At 45.7% G+C, this 17785-nt stretch overlaps 1 protein-coding gene and 1 long non-coding RNA gene across 2 annotated transcripts in view; one reads left to right on the top strand and one right to left on the bottom strand.

Annotated features, from left to right (window-relative positions):
- The window catches only part of LOC142585789 (cubilin-like), a 270644-nt gene that overhangs the window by 32231 nt on the left and 220628 nt on the right, over positions 1 to 17785 (top strand). The gene's annotated exons all lie outside the window — the stretch shown is intronic.
- The window catches only part of LOC142584445 (uncharacterized), a 42990-nt gene continuing 27317 nt past the window's right edge, over positions 2113 to 17785 (bottom strand). Inside the window, exon 3 of the long non-coding RNA XR_012828789.1 lies at positions 2113 to 2159. This is a non-coding gene — a long non-coding RNA (uncharacterized LOC142584445). The remainder of the gene's footprint in view (positions 2160 to 17785) is intronic.

Below are 17785 nucleotides of genomic sequence, written 5' to 3'. Positions count from 1 at the left end.
CGATATCAACATTATGGCATATACCCACAACGAGGTATCGGCGAAAAAGCGGCCGGTAGGTTTAAAATAGATAAGAAGAAAAGAAGAACTGCAAGCGGACGTAAGGGTTCCACATTGTCTAACACGGGTGCGCGAGTGGGCAAGCGCGGGCCAGTTACCGTTACCCACCCCCCTCCCCCCAAAGAAGGACGCAGGAATGAAATAGGCAAATTTAGAGCATTTCATTAATCGCGTCATTAAGATTCGAAATTGGCGTTGAATCTGCATAATCTTTGTCCTCACAGTATCCTTTAAAGCAGTTTCTTTGTCCTGTAATCCCTATTGCCTCCGGAAGCATCTGATAAGACACATCTGCGGGATCTATTGAAATATCTTCTTTAAGCCGCGGTTGTACATGAGGCTAGCCGTGGTTCGAACCTAACCATTTGTTGTGTTTGCCGAGTGCTTTAAGGCAGAAGAGCTTTCCCGTGACATTGTGTGAAACACCTGCAACGGAAATGACGTAAGAGGTAAACCGCATGCAAACCACTCAAGAAAGTGCAAAAGCAAGTGTCCGAAAGTGCTGCCCCATTTTTAAGCATGCGTTCCGTGCGTATCATTTCGCGCACGCGCGCACACACACGCATGAACCCCGCTGGCACTGGAATCTCGAAGGCAGATCTGTCTGTGGCCCAGCTGATTTTATGACACGGGACCAAAGAGCGAGGAAATTAAACTTCAGTACCGCAGGTTATCACTTATATATGCCACTAAAAAGTTATCGAAACGGGAAATCTGGATCGAAATGGAACCGTCTGGAAATGCAGTTTGTCTCCGTTTCATGCACCTCCAAACATTTTTTCATTTTTGTTGTCGCTAAGTCACTGTGGTGCATCATAGCCTGAGTTGCTTCTGAGCCAATATACCAAATTTAATTAAAGCTGTCACTATATCTGTTATTTCAGTTTAGCTGTCAACGTCCAGCGGGTGCTCAAAGAAGTGCAGTTTTGAAAAAGGTGGTAATTTGTAGCGTTTCTTTTTCTTTTTATCAGCTCACACGTAACGTTACAGTTGGTGCATGCAGGCTCCCATCACCTTGTGGCGGCGTGACTGTCGCTTCCAGCGCCGGTTACGAAGACGACGACCTCCGACCATGTAGTGCAAGATTACGAGTCCCCAGAGTGGATACGTGCCAGTATATCTAAGGATCTACATCTACAAGACGCTACGCGCTCGTCCTGATCGGACGCGTCTAGCTATACTGCAGCTCCCGGGAACAATTGGCATCATACAAGGGCGCTTCAATTGAATTTAAACTACTTTAGATTCTTTTTTTAACGTGCGCGCAGTGGCCACTACAAGAGCGCTCTTGCATCCCGCTCCGATGAGGGTCGCTGCGACTGCGTATTGAACCCGCGACCTCCACGATAACAGAACGACATAGTTACTGAGTTTCTGAGGCGGTGAAACTCAACTTTGAATGCGGTTGACTTCTGGTTGACTTCTAGTTGACTTCGAATGCGGTGCACTTTCTACTTTTCTGTTAATACTCCTTGCTGTCTTTATTATCTTTTTTGTTATTCAACGAAAATTACAATTGACGAAAAAGAAAGAGAAGGAAGTGAAAACTTACGATTCAACAGTGAAGGAGCGATTCAGAGTCGCTCAGGTAGAACGCAAGAACGCCCCCCCCCCCCCCCCCGCTTCCTTTTCTTCCTCCTCTCCCTTCCCCTGCAGGGAGCAGCCTGCAGTGTGGCGGAGAATTTATTGCCTCTGATAACAGTGTGGCCTCCGCTTTCTTTACGTCCCGCAGGCTCGAAGCGGCACTCACCTAAATATTTTTTATCACTTTTTTTTTCCTTTCTTTTTCTCGTTTACTGTTTGTTTTAAAGCACCGCTTTTAAAGTTTTCGCCTTTGCGTAGACAGGTATCGCGCTCTCCTGCGTCCGTTTTTCCTGGTGGTGGAAGACCGGGAGGAGACAGAGCGCAGGCGAAAAAAAAATTAAAAAGAAATCAAGAATGAAAAGGAAACCGTGTAAGAAGTGGCGAGTATGCTGTGGGAGGAGTTAAAAGAGCTACACTTCAGATCGCTTTCTCTGGCGAGAAATATGGCGCGCAGTCAACTCCCCTTACCGTTTTTTCTTCTTTTTTTCACCAGACCTCTTCGTCTTCGGCCTGTTCTGGAAGAAAAAAAAACGAGAAAAAAAAACTCGTTGACGCGCGCAGATTTTTCGAGCAGTTACGCTTGCTCGTCGAACGTCACGCCATTACCGTCGGATAATTGTTTATTCGCTAAGTGACAGGCGGTGCCTTGTCTTAGACGGCTTCGTGCTTGTGTAATTGAAAGTCAATCATTCCGCTGTAAAAAAATTAAAATAAGAACAAAACGCGGATATTGTCGATTATAGGCAGTATATACATTCTATTTCTTCCTTCTTTTTTTCAGCCTGTTGGAGCGCTCACATTTTTCACTCAGCCGCATTTCGTCGTTCCTTTTCGTCTCAGTATACACGAGGTGTGTTTCGGATAATTGCATTTTACGTAAGTATAACAAAACCGTTCGCCCCTCCCCCGTGTCTTGCATATGTGTAAAAGCGCTCTAAAGTAATATAGACAAGGAAAGAGATGCATAAAAAAAATATGGACAACCGTTTATCTTGGAGAGCAGGATAACTTGACGAACGCGCTTCTCATATTGATCCCGTCAGAAGCGCAGCAAAATCAAAAGCGGCGATTAAAAATCTGCATTTGGCGAAACTTGCAGATTACAGAAAAAAAGAATAAAACTAACGCACTTTTATGCGAGGCATTTTTACCATGCTGCTAGACTGCCAAATCTCACGAGAGCTGACGTTTCTTGGGGCAAGGACAACTAATATGCTAATGAAGCCTGTGATTCCCATTAATGAAAAATCCATGGCATAAAATTCCGAGGAGCTTCAACGAAGAAAACAGAGCGGAAACATGTTCGGCGCACGCGCATATTGCGAGACCAGAAAGGACCAATGAAATACACATATGCAAATTTTAGTAATTGAACGCTATCTCAAACAACAGCGGTACAAAGTGCAACAAAAGAATTGAATTATTCAGAGACAGAAGTTAGATAATGAGCAAATAGTATAACTGAATATATCGAGATCATCACGCAAGCCATTTTTTTTTGGTGTCACAAGATGTGTTATAGCGTTAGGGGTGCAAGATGAATTCACGTTGGAAATGCTAGGATTACGCAGGTTAGGGCGAGACACGCAGAACGTTACAGCTGACAGCAGCCGCGGACAGGAGAAGTGGTTGTGAACTAGTTTATGCAAAAATAAGCAATCACCGTATTTCCGCCTTACTTCTAGGTGTCTAATATTAAGCACGCGTAGTACACGCTCATAGGCATAAAATACGCGGCGTCCGAGAAATTGATCGTATACAGGATACGAATTAAACGTCGTTGAACACATTCAATTTTTGCAACATTGGTCAAATCAATACAGTTCCATACAACAGAACTAAACTCTACCATCGATCCGACAATAGAAGAATACAAGAGAATAACGCAGTTCACATTTGTAAACTTTTTTGTCATCCTTTATATGAGGCCTAATTTCCTGTAGGATACATTAGCGGTGTTTGAAACGTGTTCTTCGAAAGTTACTCGGGAGTCAACCAATATTCCTAAGTCGCGCGTAGGAGTCGCTCTATTCGAAAGAATGTTGTCGAGTGAGTATTCTTATAATAGAGGGCACATTTTACGATTAAAGGAAACAAGTGTCTTAGATAGATTAATGCGCGAAAAGTTGGAAGCTCACCACTTCGCAACAGAATTAACATCTTCCTGTAAAGTTTAATATCATTAGCGTATAAAAGGAGACGCGAATAACGCAAACACTCTTCAAGGCTATTAAAGAGATATTGAAAAATGATGGGCCTAAGATCGACCCTTGCGGAACATCGGATGTCGATTCATAAATTAAAGAGTACTTAGCACCTACGCGAACATAATTTAAACGAGTTGACAGGTAGTCTTTAATAAGCGTACATAGGCTAGTACCAACGCCGTAACTCAAGAGTTTATGGATAAGACGATCATGAGAAACAACATCAAATGCTTTTGGCAAGTCGACGTATAAAGTGTGTAACTGTCTCCGGTAAGCAACAGCGGGTCCCGCAGCATCAAGAAAAGAAAGAAGGTTTTTTTTCCACGGACCTACCATGAACAAAGCCATCTTGGTATACACTAATCTTATGCTTAAAGAAATGCGACGGATGTATAAACGTAGCTCTTTCAAACACTTTTGCAAACGGAGACAAGAGTGACACGGGGCGATAATTTTTGATGTCGCTCATGCTGCCACTTTCACGAACTGGCACAACTATTGCATTCTTCCAACGAGAAGGAAATACACTTGTACGCAAAGTAAGATGTACACAGCATTCCAGTCCGAAGTCTACGGCGCGCAAAAACTGACGGCTTATCCGCGTCATCGGACCATGGTGCGAATGTTTTTTCTCGCTGAGAGTTTGCTTCACCACAATTGCGGGATTATCGAGTCGTCACACTTTGAAATACGGCCACGGTTCACTGCGAGGTATCTTCATTGGTATCTATGCGATGTTTTCCTTCTACATGTTTTGTTACCTGTGTTCTTACGCGCGTAAGGCTACATGTAGCATGTACATGCGTGCATCATTTCAGTTAACATCGCATTTGCCCATAATAGCACGCTGCGCATGCCGCCAGGCTAACTTTTTATTAAAGCCCATCTCTCTCTGCTCGGAACTTGACACTATTGTTTCCTGTATAGGATAGACGGCCTTGGAACGCCTTGCAGCCTTCAGTACGCTGCACGGTTTAATCTGGAACAGCGATGTGCAGGTCCGAGCATCAGCATACAAACAGCGCAGCGCGATCGTGAGGCGTAGCGGTAACAGCGGGCGGCGCAAAATTGAATCGCCGCACATCTTCCACGCGGTGTCGCATTTCTCGCATTTTAATGCGGTACACGAAACTGCAGATTAAAAAACCGGCGCGTCGCTGATATAAATGTCGAGGTGTAAGCTACGCCGGGCCTCTGTCGTTTCATAAATCACTTCTCCTCTGACACCGCTGCGGGAATTCCGGTGTGCGCCGCGTCTTCTGATGAAATTGCACAGACTCGTAGAAGGAAGGGCCGAACGCGTCCGCAGCAAGAAAATAGTCGCGGGTTGCATTCGGACTATTTTGAACGAAGCCACGTAAAACTAGGCGCGGTAGCGCGTCGTCTGTATTGTGATGAGAAGCGAGGCAAAATGTCATTTGCTTTGGAAAAAGTACAATATTCCGATCAGGAACGGCAGACGGTACTGTTGTAGCCGACTAAAGAAAAAGAAAAAAGAACAAGAATCATTATTTCCTGTTGCCTTATTTCCTAGCAGGAAACATTTGATCGAATCTTAATGCAAACACTGTTGAGCAGACGACGAGGCTAATAGAACATTACTAGCCAGTTACTATCCGTATACGTGACTCCCTGCCGGTTGAACTGTGACTGCGGTTGTCAACGCAAAAACGGACGAACATACACGTTTTGAGATACGGTCCTACCGATTCTCGTTTTGATGCCAAAGCGCCAAATGACATATTGAACGAAAAAGCTGGCGGCGTCTGTAGCAGTGAAACGGCACTCAACTTCACTTTGGCTGCCACTTCCCTATAGCGCGCGCTCGTGACCCTTGCTCGCGCTTCCTGAATAGGAAAATTTTCAAGGATTCCTTGGATATATGTGCGCGTCACAACTTTCTTTAATGTTTTTTTTTCGCAATTTGAATTTTTGTATTGGCGTGGCTCTTGCTACTTGGTCGCCGACACCAGCGTTAAACCATGAGAGGCGAGCGCAAGATTTTAGATTATATATGGCGCAGAGCAGCGTCGCGATTACAGCCTGTCGTGGTTGTCGCATCATGAGCACTAAGCTATGAAACATTCATATCCTTCCGGAACGGATGCACGTATACGTGCCTCCAAGAAATATTTGTTCAGGTGGCACGCTCTCTACGGCTTAGGTTATCTACCTTCGGTAAGAGCTGACCTTCGAGGAGAAATAAGCACTGACCCTTTTAAACTTGGTTTAGACTCCAGCCACAATAGAATTACTGATGAGATCTTACTCTTTTCATAACAAACAAAAAGGAGAAAGAAAAAAGACAGGAACATGTCAGACCCTCATGATCTGCATGGCTTTCTAACTTCACACACACACACACACACACACACACACACACACACACACACACACACACACACACACACACACACACACACACACACACACACACACACATATATATATATATATATATATATATATATATATATATATATATATATATAAATATAGTGAAAGAAATCGCGCACTTTAACAAGCGTATGTAAATTCAAACAGCAGAATAAAATGGGTTCAAATCGAAGTACTGAAAAAAACAGTGATTATATTTTCGTTTAGCTTAAGGAAGCTTCAAGATTTCCGACGCGTAACTTGGTCGGCTGAGATGCTTTTCTTGAAGCCGGCCGTACATGCGCGAAACGCGAGCTATTTGCGTGCCAAATCCGCTCGTGCTGCCCAGCGCCACGGACCCGTGTCACACTATAGATTTATCTTAGCGTGGAAACAAGGTATATTTGTCAATGCACTGTGATACAGAAAGGAGAAAACGAATAAATAAAAAAATAGGAAAATATTCTATGAGCAGAAATCAGTATACTTGTCGACTTCTTTTTTTTTTTTTTTTTCGTACGGGGATGCCGAGGTGCTCATATAATATTCATCTTTCCTTCACGAGGACTTGCAATTCCCCCCCCCCCCCTCCAACCCCAAGAAAAAAAGAAGCGTTAGGAAGAGTGCAGTTGCCGCTCCTAAGAACGAAGAGAAAGTAATGAATACAAAGGACCACGAAGGAGAAAGATTATGTGAAGCCACGTTGAAGTTGGTGAAAAAGAAAAAAAAAGATTTATCCTTATTTCATGCCTGAGTGATTGCGGAAAGTATATTCCCAGGGGGAAGCGCAAGGCTATTTCCTCCGAGATCATTGACCATGCGGGGATGAAAGCAAGTAGAACGCGTAAGAAGCTGAAATTGGGGGCCTGCTACCTGCCTCTCTGAGGGAGTAGCGACTTCGAGGCGGTTGTCCTTATATGAATTATTTCTGCTCTGGGCCAGTCTAAACGCCTCATCCCCGTAAGGGTGAGCGTTTCAGGATCAATAATATAACGTCCGCTAGACAAGCATGAAGCTGATAAAGCGACAAAGCATTCGCGTGCGTCAGAATTTTCTGCTACGCGCTTAATCCTTTCGGTCGCAGTGTCTGCAGTGTCACCTCCTTGTGCCGCAAAAGAGTGTCATAGGTCAACTTTGGTGCTAACGGCAATGCGGAACGATGTTATTTTATTAGAGGAACACTACTTCCAGCTACGACGGGATGTTCGAAGGCTTCCTCCCTGTACGAGTGCACTTTTCTTACACATGGTCTTTCTACTTTATACAGGGTCTGCCTGTATGTCTTGCCCGAATAATTTACTAAATATCAAAGATTTAACAACACTCGCTCGTAACATTCATGAATGAAGAGGTGCAAATGCGGTCCGCGAATGGCCATCATCTCAGCGGTAAACTCGTAATCACGCTGATCGCAATTTTCAGCATGAAGCCTAATAAACTAGTTTGTCAATACAAGTTGAGTCATGTCTTTATTGTTCTATATTCTTGATATCATTATTTTTCTGTTACTATACTTTCTCAACAAGGATTCCGCCTCTATTTATTGTGAATGAGCCCGAAAAAAAAAACAGGTACGATACAAAAAAAAGAGGAAGCAATCAGGAACAGGTGTAATGGGAGAAAGATGTTCAGCTTACGACGCACGAAATGTCGCGATTAATGCCACCGCGGTCAGTAAAATGGCTCGTGAATGAGCTCGCAAACATTTGGTCGAATCAGCTTCCCTCTTGATGCTTGGAGCGACGAGCGAAATAAAAAGAAAAACAGGCAGTTGGGAAGAGGGTCTCAGCAAAGCTCCGCCGGCTTTTCGAGGTCGTAAAAGCGGGAAGTTTTCTTTTAATCTTTTTTTTCGTAATTGTTTACGACGCCAGCCAGCGTCATCACCGCAACGATTACCGTATACGCAGCCTTCTTCGCACCAGCTTCTCTTTCATTTAAGAACGCGAAAAATACGTCATTCCGCGTTCGTGCTTGCGTTACCCGTCCACGAGTCCCGCAGGAAATGTTCGCAGATGCAGTCCTCTCGCCGTAAACAGTGATCCCCAGGGGAAAAAGAAAATTAGCTGTAAGTGAAGACGAGCGAGCAGGAAATGACGAAGTGGACGCGCCATGAATGATGCCCGACGCCAAAGGCTTTGCGACTGTCTGGGCGTTGTTTGGTAAACAACCCGACAGCTGTATATGTTAGGGCATCGTGTGTGTGTGTGTGTCTACATATATATATATATATATGTATATATATATATATATATATATATATATATATATATATATATATATATATATATATATATATATATATATATATATATATATATATATATATGTGTGTGTGTGTGTGTGTGTGTGTGTGTGTGTGTGTGTGTGTGTGTGTGTGTGTGTGTGTGTGTGTCTTGTCCTTGCAGCATGGTGACCACGGAAACGAGCTGGGCCTAGCTGATACGCCATTACTGCGCAGGCTTCTTCATCTTTTGTTCTTTTTTTTTCTTTTGCTGCGAGCGCAGCGACGCTGTTGTGGCAATAATCGCGCGGATTTAATACGGCGGCGCTAATCGCCGCTAACGGCCCGGAAGAAAAGCTTTCAAAGTGCGAGCGTGGTGTCTGAGCTGCCGATCGTACAGCAGCAGCATCGGCAGCGTGGGTCCGAAGACACCGGCGTGAACGATAACGGCTGGGCTGCAAAGATGGCTCCGCTCGCTTTTGTTTAACGGTGGCCTCGACCGCGTTGAAGCAGATCCCTCGAAGTGTACTTTATTCGCTGTGCACAGTGTTGCCACGAAAGCGTGAGGGACTCTTGTTAGGATAGTAATGAATAGAGACACTGAACTATGATTATCGAGCGCAGGACTTATCGAAAACTACATTTGCATTTCATTGATGAAGCAAGAAAAAAAAAGGAAACGATGACACGAAAGGAAAAGGAAGAAACGAAGCTGATTATAAATAAGGAAACTGAAGAACACGTTTTCTTTCTTTCGCTAGCTTCCCCCGCCCTACCCCCTCGACCCCCATTTTCTTTCATTTTCCTGCCCCTGAACCACGAACCCAGAGGCGTCAGGCTGACGCAGAGGACTTCATACAATTTTGCCCTATTTTGGTAATCTTTATGCACAGAAACTTCTCAGAAGTTACAAGGTGAAGTGACTGCATAGTTTTTTTAGTGGAATGCGATCCATACAAGGGAGAAATATTTGGGATTAGAGAGCCTTCCGTTACTATATTGTTATGAACTACGTGAGTCAACTGCATTGCTACGCGCTTTTTGCACCCCCCCCCCCTCAGAAGAACAAGAAAAAGAAAGAAAATGGAAAAGCGCTGGTCGCTCTTCGTCGGTCAAAGTACCGCAGCTAGCCACTCGGTCTATTTTTGTGTGTGTTTTTTGTATGAATATAAATGAGAGGAAGCGACGGATACTTCTTTTGTCACGAGACAAAAAAATAAATAAATAAGGTATGAAAAGTGCTGACGACCACCAGAACCCACGAGCACATGCAAAGTTTCGCCCGCGAGAGAACGGGGTGCACAGAAAAGAGCGTGCACACACTTGCAGGTATACTTACACAACAAACTGCACAAACACAAACGGCGGCCCCTTCTAAACGTGCCGGAGGATACAGGACTATACGAAGCGGGCGAGTATAAACTAGAAGCGCCGGAGGGGTGGCGCAGGGGTGGCACCCGGAGGGTGGCACGATCACCACGGCTGCGAACCACGGCCCCTCTCTCAGCGTTGGGCGCTGCCGAGTCACGTATACTGCCTGAAAAAGAGTCGCCGACAGACTGCGAAGGCCCCGGTGTTGTCGTTCTCGTCGGTTTATTGTGACAACACGCGGAAGAAAGAGACGTTTTGTTTGCGGCCCGGCGCGCCGACGGAAGGTTCGCAAACAGCGCCCGCGACGTGTCGACGGCTCTGCACCGACACGACTGCGTAACTTGCATGTGTGAGACGCCCCAGCAAAGCCGTGCAGTAGTGCGGGTGCCGCAGCGCTCGCTTCAGTGAATCGGGGACCGAATTGGCATTTTTTTCTTTCTTTCGTAAGAGCTGTAGGTTGGTCGACCGCCTCCGCTGGTAGTATGTGCAAACAGGCAAAGCGGATCAACTAGCACGTAAATTCGTCGTGACTCTTTTCGTTGATGACAACAAAAGAGTCAGTGGCGATTCAGCGGTAAATGCGAGAGAAATTCGTTAGCATTACGCCGTGCCTCCTTAGCTTCACGGATCATTTTAGTTCACTCGATACACACCCTGCCTGTTCGAGGAGCGAAGCGCAACTGACCGCGTTCCTGAACAGACTGGAGCGGCGGCGGTTTCCCTGCCGCAGCAGTTTTTCTCTATCGAATGCTCATTTGCAGCTGATATGCTGTTTCTTGCCCAGCTCCGACTGGCTTCTAAGCCGCCCACACTCTACAAAGCTCGCCCATTGGTAAGAACCTGTAAGCTCTCCCATCCCCTTCCTACCTCTAGCACGTGACCGGCTTCACACACCTTGTACTGACATCACACTCTTCACGCACATACTTTTTACCACTTTGAACGCTCCTAATGCTAACGCAAGAGAGAGCGAAAAAAAAAGAAGACGTGTGTGAGCCAAGCTTCTATAACCTTGAATTATACTAAGATAGCTTGCCTGATGCGTGTTCTGAGCAGTGAACGAGGACATGGAACAGACGCTGGCCTGTGTCCTCGTCTTGTCTTCGCTCTTTCGCACTAATGTTTTATTCCTTTTGGTTATGAACCAACTCGCCTAGGAGAAGACGGAGAGATAAACCTCTTTATTAAAAAGGCAGTGCGATTAGCCAGCGTATTTTCGCCTGTGCGCTACTCTGCAGGGAATAGGACGAAGCAGATGAAAGGCGAAGATAATGTTTCGGTAGTGAGCGCTTTTGATGTGTTCTTCAATCGTCTTTGTCCTTTCGCGTTTTATTAGCCATAGATATACCCAACATGACCATTGGTTGCAGCAAGTTCTCTTACGGTAACTGCTATAACGCAAAAACCTTTTTGTGAACGCAAGTTCGGGACAGCGAGGGACGAAGCGCGTCCTGTTTTGTTCCTGCGTAGGGCATGTGGCTCTGCAGTAACGTGGTCTGCTTATGTGAAAAGCTAGCAGGCCATCCAGAGCGTAATCGTCATTGCTAAGAGCGATTGTACACAAATAGCACTACCGAATTTAGTTTGTGAATGAACGGCGTTGCCACCTCGAACACATTCGACTAATAATATAAATATATGAACATTGCGATTCTTTTTCTTTTTTTTTTTCTGGTGGCAGCGACGACACTGAGTTTTTTGCGTTAGTGTGAAACACGTCTGGATCGGTCGGTCGGTCGGTCGGTCGGTCGGTCGGTCGGTCGGTCGGACGGACGGACGGACGGACGGACGGACGGACGGACGGACGGACGGACGGACGGACGGACGGACGGACGGACGGACGGACGGACGCGTTAGCTAATAGACGACAAGTTCTCTCAGTTACTACTAAAAGCTTTACATAGCAAGGGCTTCCTCGCTTTTAATTAAACGGACGTGGCAAGGCAAGCTCCCTTAAAAAAAAAAAGGGGGAACGCCTGTGTACAATTTTTTGCGATAGGTTTCCGTAGCGCCTCGGCACAAAGCCTTAAAGAGGTCGCGATAGGGAAGGGAGGACAGCACTTTTTTTCGTCGCCGACAACGCGAAACAACGGAACAGAAGCGTCAGCGTTTTTGGAGAGCCAACGCAGTGACGTCAGCCAGAGGAGGCGTTGACCAAAACCGAGGTATGCGGGAGCATTCGTTCGCCCAGCGTTCCCCGTTGGCTGCGAGATACCGGCGCGGTCAGCGGTATTTTCGGATCATTTGGCCACGATTTCGCCACTGTAGGTTTTCGCCATGTTTTCTACGCTTGGTTGGGCTGCGGCTCAATACAGAGCCAGTCGGAGAAGGAGGCCGCACACTTGTCCACAATAAACCTCGAGCACTTGGCCGCCTAAACAGCAGAAGTCGCATAAAGAGATGCGCTGCGCAGCAGACTCGAGTCAAATTAAGAATGCACTCCTAAAATGGAAGCCGTATTCTGAAGTGGCACAATGTTGCCACCTTCTTTTCAGTCTCGACCGCCGGAAAGTTGTGCGGGGGTGTTAATTTACGTTGCAGACACATTTATATCATTATCGCATAACTTGTGGTGAAGACTAAGATGTTAAAGCGCGTTCATGTTGGGTTTAGTTATTTACGTAGGCTATTGTCTTGACATCGCAATATATTAAAGCAGAGAGAGAGAAGGACGTTAATCACAAATGGTGACGTTAGTGAAATGGCTCATATGCTACTACAACCGATCAGAGTTGTAAGATGAAATGAAAATAAATAAAAGAGTAAAACAAATGAAAGAAAGTAAAGAATAGTAAACTAAAGAAATGAATGATTGGGCACACAGATGAAACGTGGGTAAGCATATATGAATTCACAGCACATCAAACATAAATGTAACTAAATCGAAATTAGACAAAGGCATATAATCTGAAACTCGAGTGCAAAAGCTCAATTTGCAGTTGCCTCACTGCGCCATCGGAGCTATATTATTGTTCCACAGAAAACGGAAAAGTTCGAGCGACTCAAATGCTTTCAGATTCATGTTTGTGCTGTGTTCGTTCTTCGTCGCCTCAGTTCATGCCACTGACAATTACATTACGCTGCAGCAAACTTGAACTTCCTCTACTCGCATAGCTCCGACGCGTCGCCCAGCTGCCGTGACGCTGAACACATTTATCGTCGCGGAGATTATTAGAGCAACACGTGCCCGCTCTTGGCGGTGGAATGCACTCGGCCGTTTGTTTATTCATCCACTTATTCAATCATCTCTCGCACGTAGTTTCGCCACATTCCCGCTGCGTTCCTTTTTCGGCCTTTTTGCGTCAGACGCCGCTTAATCACAGCTTGGAACCGGAGCGCAAGTTCGTTATTTTCATCGAGCGGTCTCCGACGGGGCTTCCACGTTGAGTAGATGCGTGGCAGCGTTGCAATTACTTCGAGCAGCCAATGACATGCTCGGGACAATGGTGCTCTGCCTCGCGCGCGCTCAAAGCCACAATTCTGCGCCGTTGTTAGCTGAAACAGACGCGCTTACTTAGCACACATGATCGCGTAGCCTCTCGTGAGACAGAAAAAAAGCAAACAGAAAAACAGAAGAAGACAATTATGCAAATAAAAAGATACTGTCATTTTGTGGCGTGATATCCAGACAGAACTTCAGAGGGAGCGGGCTGGTTCCAGCAGTCGAAATGGAAACGAAAAATTTAAAAAATTAATAAAGTGGCACATCGCTAGAACTCGAATTACAAGCTCTCCCTAGGCATATAGATAGATAGATAGATAGATAGATAGATAGATAGATAGATAGATAGATAGATAGATAGATAGATAGATAGATAGATAGATAGATAGATAGATAGATAGATAGATAGATAGATAGATAGATAGATAGATAGAGAGAGAGAGAGAGAGAGAGAGAGAGGGAAGCACGTGCAAGGAGGTTTTATATTTTCTTAAACCTCCTTGGAAACTTGCAACGTCGAGTAAGCGCTGTAGCGCAAATCTGCGAAGCGACCGTTTAGTTTAACATGGGCTCTGGGGCAAAAAAGAAAGAGAGACAATAGGAGAGAAGCCTGGAGTTCGATGTCTCATTTCGAAGTGTTCTGTCTCAAGCCTTGCTCCGAATCAAGAAGGCATTCGCCGTCATTTATTGCTTTTGCGATATATTATGTTGAAGGCCAAGAAATAGAAAATTGCTGCGTCACGGTGCACGTTCTTGCGTGAATGGAAGATACATCCGCCATAGAGTGCGTAAACGCGACTAAACGAGGACGTAGAAAGAAAACATACACACAGAGACAGCGCTTCTGTGTACACAGGAAGCGCTGTCTCTGTGTGTCTGTTTCCTTTCTACGTCCTCGTTTAGTCGCGCTTACACCCTCTATCGTGGATTCAAACCAACTAACCCGCCAACGTGCCTTAACCAATATATCCGCGTATCAAATGCCAGTCCTTTATTTATTTAGACTTCTAGCTTTAGCGTAACTAGAAGGAAGTCTCAAGAGAAGCGTTACATAGCGGCCCCCAAATAAACGTCACTTGTTGGTAAGATTAGCGACACAATATAGCAAAAAAAAAATAGCAATGCATCTCAATGCATGCTCCTTTTTTTATATCTACCATGGCATTTCCGCGCTCTTGCGAGTGTAACATAGTGGTCGAAACCAATAGTCATGGGCTCGAATGCGGTACGTAGATGAGTATTTCTTTCGGCTTTGTGATGCTGGACCAACCAACCTAAGGAACACATGCACTACGCGACAAAAGGCACATTGTGATCCGTAGATATATATATATATATATATATATATATATATATATATATATATATATATATATATATATATATATATATATATATATATATATATATATAGACATGCGGTCCATATGCCATGTATTCATAATTCTGTCACCCTATGGCATCGTGCATGAAAACCCCCGTATGCTCCCATAAACCCATATCGCCATATAGGATTACGATACGGGGCGTATTTGTCTTCTTCAATAGGGATTTAGCAACAAAAAAGCAGGGCGAGGGGCCACTTGAAAGAAATTCATTAAAATGAGCAAGCCGGAGCAGATGTGGGGCACGCGTGAAAGCGAAAAAAGTTAAAGAAAAAACTGAAAAGGAACGCAAGAGTTCCCCTCTCTCAATTCTTACAATAGAGAAAGACGTCAGTGTGAAATTCAGATTTATTACCGCATCACTTTCTTTTTCTTCTAGAAGTAACTATAACAAAATTACATTGCTCGTTACATTATGCAGCCGTAATTATACCAATTAGAGCGAGGCTTATTCGTTCACAGCCTATTTACGCCATTTCAAACTCGGCACGCGTTTCTATTCGTCTGTTAACGACAGCGTGTGTCCTGCATAATATAGAGCAGCTTTTTTGTTTGCTTATTCAATCACCTACTTTTTTTGCACTTTTCGAACGTAAGAAACTCGCTAAATTATATTCTACATTCCAACACTGCTTTTTTTCTTTAGATTTTCGTGTTCCATTCACATCGAAGGTTCCCCTATTCCCGCACCTCTAATACAGACAATCAGAAAATAAATTCGGGGAGCTACGGGGAACGATGGAAGCATCAGTGACTGAACGATAAGAGGGGTCTGGCCGTCTCTCGACATTGGCGCGGTTCCTTGGGCGTTTGCTTTGCGGATAATACCCTCGTCTGGGCGCAAGACATATTCCAGCATTCATCATCTCTCGCTGGCTCCTTTATATATGCTAGTCACACCTCGAACGCGCCGCGCCAGATGAAACGTGCAATGGAACGGGCCAAGTATGACTAATGAATGATCCGAGAACGGATTGGAACAACAGCAAGAAGAAACAGAAGGCAGATTGGCAGGCTTCTCCGTACGCCACCGAGCTCGTGCAGTGGAGCCAAACCTAGAATGCGTGCTGAGGCGCCGATGAAAAAATGGGAGTGGGGCTTGTGTTCGAAGTCTGCCTACGAAGCTAGCTTGGTAAACCTATAGTGGCGCGCTTTTCTCGTGACTGACAAAAAGTTTGTGGACCGCGCAAGCTGCAGGGAAACGGAGCTTGTCCGTGGCGTAAGCGAGCAGATTGACGTCTTGAAACGGGGATAAAGATGTTTCCATGGTGAAATTTAATGAGCCGTCATTTCCAGGTTACACGTTTCGAACACTAACTGTTACATTTTCTCATGGTTTATGTCGTCGAATAAGACTAATCCCCAACTGTTCACGCTCTAATACCTCGCCTCATCAGGATAACTTGCCTTTCTTGTCTGCCTAAGTGTCGGGTATTATAAACAATCTCACAAATCTCACAAACAACAAACAAACTGTGAGATTTTACAAGACGCAGCGCAATAATTTGTGGTTTTTTTGAGGTGCAAGAATGCTGCGAACGCTTCGCGAGTCCGTCATCAGCCCAGGCGCCGACTTGCACAGGAATAACACACGACAATGTCGTGGCGCGGCGGTCACTGAGCCGCCATCCAATTGATGAGTAGTGCGTGAACTTTTCTTGACTTGACCACGAGCTTCGCCGAGGACACGCTAGTGTTTTGTTTTATTATTCGTTGAAGGCTCGCACAAATTGACGCGTCATGGAAGAACGATCTGACGCGTCCGCGCTCGCTTGTCTGATTGCTTGGCGCGGCCCACACCATCGGCTGCACTGCACCCAATTAGGGAGAGAGAACATGGGGATACGACAGGAGAAGTAGAAATAACAAGCATAGGGAGCACAGTGGTTGGTGGTGAGGAGCGGACAGTGAGTAGATTGTGAATGGAAGCAGGGCTGTTGTTGCTCACTCCTGCACACAGCTGGCGCATTGTCCGTTCGAGAGTGCGGCATGGCTGAAGTGCCTGCAGCGCATCTAGAAGCAACGACGAGTGGTATAGGAACGACGAAGACGTTCTCCTATAAGCCGCTTCCTCTTTTTTTATTTCTTTTTTTGACATGTTGCCTTCCTCACTTCGGCCCTACCACACCTCCTTCTTTCGTTCGTTATTTTTTTTTCTTTCGTTTGGTCGCTACTGCATTGTGTCTGCCGCTGTCACCACTCAGCGGAGCTGGATTGGCGTTCCGCTCGGGCAGTCCAGGCACGCTGCCTTCTGCTCATGAAAGGCGAATCGGAGGGAAAGAAAAACAGATCTGCACACTCAAGCCTCACTATTGCCGTGCAGCGATGACTAGGCGGCGCACCGACGAGGTTACCCTAACGAGTTGAAGAAAGTAGCGCCATTGTTTCTCAGCACACTTCTCCTTATCGCTTTCTAAAACACGCATCCGTCACGAGCGAGCGATCAAGAAGTACACTTGAAAAGTGCGTCAGTGAAAATGTCAACGCCGCGTCTTGCACAGCATCGTCCGCTAGCAGCATTGGAGAGCGGACAACCTGTCACTCGACGTGCACGGACACTGCGGAGAAACGAGGTGCACAGGTGTACTTTTGCGCCACTCTGGTTGCCTGACGAGCGACCAGTGTGTTCTGGAGCGCTTCGGTGGCAATAAAAAACACCTACTAGGTTTGCACCTCTGGTTCCTCCCGAAAAGAAAAAAAAAGTGTGACAGCGACTTTGTGACTGTAATCTTCCGAGGCGTGACTAGGCAGATTCCTGAACGCGGGAGGAAAAAAAAAAAGAAAGAAAGAAAAAAGAATCTCACACTGGACAACGCTACACGCGTTCCGAAATCATTCACACCGGTATGTTTCTTTGCATTCGGTACGTTGCGGCTGGTTCAGTTGTACATCCACGCGTCCAGCAGCGTCGTATGCTGTTTCCGACAGCTGACGACCTAAGCGGCGTGGAGGAATACACGCGTGTTCTGATTGGCTGACGCTAGCCATAGCTTGTACAACGTTGCACGGTATTAGCCAGACAATACGCGCGGGGAAGGCAGGGAAAAGGCAAGAGAACATAGAGAAGACAGCGAAGGCATCTCACGGAAGCAATGGCTTTCCGTGATGGCGCCGAGGTCACAGTGAGCGCCAAGTGAGC

Source organism: Dermacentor variabilis, chromosome 6, assembly GCF_050947875.1.
Source record: "Dermacentor variabilis isolate Ectoservices chromosome 6, ASM5094787v1, whole genome shotgun sequence".
Lineage (NCBI taxonomy): Eukaryota > Metazoa > Arthropoda > Arachnida > Ixodida > Ixodidae > Dermacentor > Dermacentor variabilis.
The sequence above is the reverse complement of the archived record's forward strand: the minus strand, read 5'-3'. Positions and strand labels throughout refer to the sequence as shown.